This window comes from Temnothorax americanus, unplaced genomic scaffold (assembly GCF_048541705.1).
Source record: "Temnothorax americanus isolate GAGA-0224 unplaced genomic scaffold, ASM4854170v1 Scaffold96, whole genome shotgun sequence".
In the NCBI taxonomy this organism is placed as follows: Eukaryota; Metazoa; Arthropoda; class Insecta; order Hymenoptera; family Formicidae; genus Temnothorax; species Temnothorax americanus.
Genome location: NW_027509819.1, coordinates 259,174 through 262,555, shown reverse-complemented (window position 1 = coordinate 262,555; position 3,382 = coordinate 259,174).

Sequence of the window (3,382 nt, the reverse complement as noted above, 5' to 3'; positions counted from 1 at the left end):
CTCTCTCTCTCTCTCTCTCTCTCTCTCGCTCTCCCTCTTTCCCTCTCTCATTGCTGTCCCTCTCTCTCTTAATACACTGGGTAGCGTACACTTAGTATGGTAAAATCAGGATTTTTTGGAATTCTAGGGTATATTTGAAGAAAAAAAAACGGTAATGTTATTTAGGACAAAAAACTCTGTTTAATATTTCGTTGATAAAATGTTGAGAAATGTAAACGAAAATACATATATAAATGAAATATATGTTATTTTTTTTATTGTTACTGTCGAAAGTAAATAATATTACATATAAAACCGTAATGCAATTGAACATACATATTCATACACACGCACACGCAATCGCACGAGCACGATACGCATACGCACATAAATATATTATTTTTATTTTTTTTGTGGGCCCCAGGCCCCGTCCACGATGACGATGTCACGGACATGGGACTTCTCCAGGATCATGCTCCTATTACTTTGTACTAACAATAAGAATAATTCTGCATAAATTTTTATTTTGTGCCTTTATATCATATGTATTTTTCAAGCAAAGTGCATTTGCAGAATTTATGCGATGGAAGATGTATACACACACACACACACACACTACGTTAACGCGAGCGTTACTTCTGTAGTAACTTACGATATATCACTCGTTTACGCGGAGTAAATTATCGTAAGTTACTACAAAATCCCGTTTACGCGAAGGAATTATCGTAAATTACTACAGTAGAAGTAACGCTCGCGTAAACGTAGTAACAGACTCACACACTACACCATGTGTTTATATGGGGCGTTCCACGCCAAATCGGACACCATTTGGGTTTTGCATCTTCGATTTTTTTGAAAATTTTTTATGTTATAGTATTGGTTGAAAGAGGCCTCCATGATTTTTTTCAAATTTTTTTGTCGAACCGTTTTCAAAATATCGATATTTGAAAAATTACGTTATTTTTTTTTAAACGTTCATAAATTTACGAAACATGGGCCAAATGGAACGTTTTTTTTTTTTCAAAAAAATTTTTTTTAATTTTTTTTAACTGTATTTCTATAAGATTTTGAAATTTTTGACACAAATTTTTGATTTACAAAAAACACGTACTGATCGATTTTCTCAAAAAATTTTTGTAAAAAACTATCATCGATTTCACAACTTTTAAACCTAAATTTATAATGAGATAATAAATTCTTCTCTAACAAAGATTATATTCAGAGCAAAGAATCATTAGACAAGCGATATATTAGAGCTAAGACAATAACAGGAACGCAGAAATATCATTGTGTAATTCCAGACGGAGAAGGCACTTTGAGATTTAAACAATTTTCATCATCTGTTGAATCTCGAATTTTTAAAATATTTAAACGTGTAGAAAAATAAACGCTACTTAATAAAAAAAAATTTATCAAGCATAAATAATAAACGCTTTAATTTCACTGTATTTTTTTCTGAAATCAATTTGTAAACTATTTAGTAAGTAATCACTATGTCTTAGATAATTATTAATAGTAATTCCTGTGTAAATTATTTTTTCTTTTCAGATATTTTTCAGCACAAATAAATAAAAGATGGAAATTAAAAAATCGAAAAAAGAAATAGATCCCGTTATTATCTCATTATAAATTTAGGCTTAAAAGTTGTGAAATCAATCGATGAGTTTTTTACAAAAAATTTTGGAGAAAATCGATCAATACGTGTTTTTTGTAAATCAAAAATTTTTGTCAAAAAGAACCCCGCACAAAAATCTATGGAAATGGGTTCTCGGCGAATTTGTCTGAAACTTTGGGAAAATGTTGTTCATGTCATCTTGATCAAAAGTTCTCATGGCAACAACTTTCTTTAAAACAGAATTTTTGCTCCAGGAGACCTCAAAGATGGATATTTTATCACGCGATCACAGATGATTTTACCCATTCAGCTTTTAGAATAATGATTGTGTGTGTGTATTGCATAACCCATGAAACCTGAGAACAAAATCGGTCCTTTTCAGGGCCATAATAATGTGCAAAATCCGATCGCGCAACCTTCTTGCGGTGCACATTGGATAACGCTAATCCCGACGGTTCATACTGTTATTACTGTTATTCATCAATACATTAGGTTATTAGGTTTTATGGGTTATGCAATATACACTGTGACGTGACAAAAGTCGCGTCCCTTACCCCAGATGGGAGCTCGGCCGAAGGAGGCGTCAGGGATGGTGCCTCCGCCCGAGGCGGGCGGAGAGCGAGCCTTTAGGTTAGGATTAAGATCTTTTGCGAGCGTTACAGGTCGAGGGAGTGCGGAGCAGATGGCCAGGGTCACGACGAGTGTAACGGCTTATGCCGCGTCGAGGGACTTACGGCTGGACAACCAGGAGCTTCCGAGGGCGTACGATCGGCGGGCGGGTCACGCTGGGGCCCACAGCCGGCAGATCAGATGACCTGTCAAGGCGTCACGGATGGCACGAGAGCACTGCAGCCCGGATACGGGGGACGCCCCGACGAAGGTCCCCGTTAAGGAACGGGGCCACCACCGCTGAGTACCGCCCCCGGTCGACGAGCCATGGCCCGTCCAGCCTGGCCGTCGAGGAACCGGGCGATGAGACGCGGCCTGGACAGCCGATCTCAAATAGGCGGACTTCAAAACTACCGCCGGCGGATGGGCGCAGTGACGAGGGGCGCTCGCGAAGGGCGCGACGATCGCCTAGAGGGATCGCTGGCAGGCCAGGGCGCAGCACCGATCAGGCTAGGGAAACCGGCGCGCGCGGGCGCGCGCGGGCCCTGCGTGGTCCCGCCGGATCAAGGAAACGCCACTGTCGAGCGAGCCGCCATCCCGGCAACATCCAGCCCTGAGAGCGAGTGACGAGCCGCCGGAACGAGACGCATTTGTAAGGCCACTGCTCAGCCTTCCTCGAAGTAAGATCGCGAGAATACCTAGGCCCTCCCGGGAGTCGCGTTGTGCCGCGGTAAAGTATGAAATCGGCTGTAATTAAAGAATATCGAGCGCCATACCGCGGGAGGGCCCGTGCGACGAAGTGATCGCGAGTGCCCGCCTCGGGGATGAAAACGTACGGCCGCCGACAGTCAGCGTACATGTAATTTCGTTGTGATATCGTTTCGTGTACTTCGTTGCGTATGATTTCGTTGTGAGTAATTTCGTTCGCGTAATTTCATTGCGGGTGATTTCGTCGCGTGGAATTTCATGAGCGCCGTTGGCTTAACCGTGCCGTAGTTTTGAGAAGTGGCTCTCGCGCGTGAGAGAGCCTCGTAGTTATCGTTGCCGGTTAGGTTCATGCCATTTGTAAGTAGCTATACGTGCGTTTCATCGGGATTATTGGCCCACGGTTGTGTCGAGTTAACGGGTGGGGCCATTCGTGCGTTTCGAGGGGAGAGAAGATCCCCGGCGCTGTCGCGG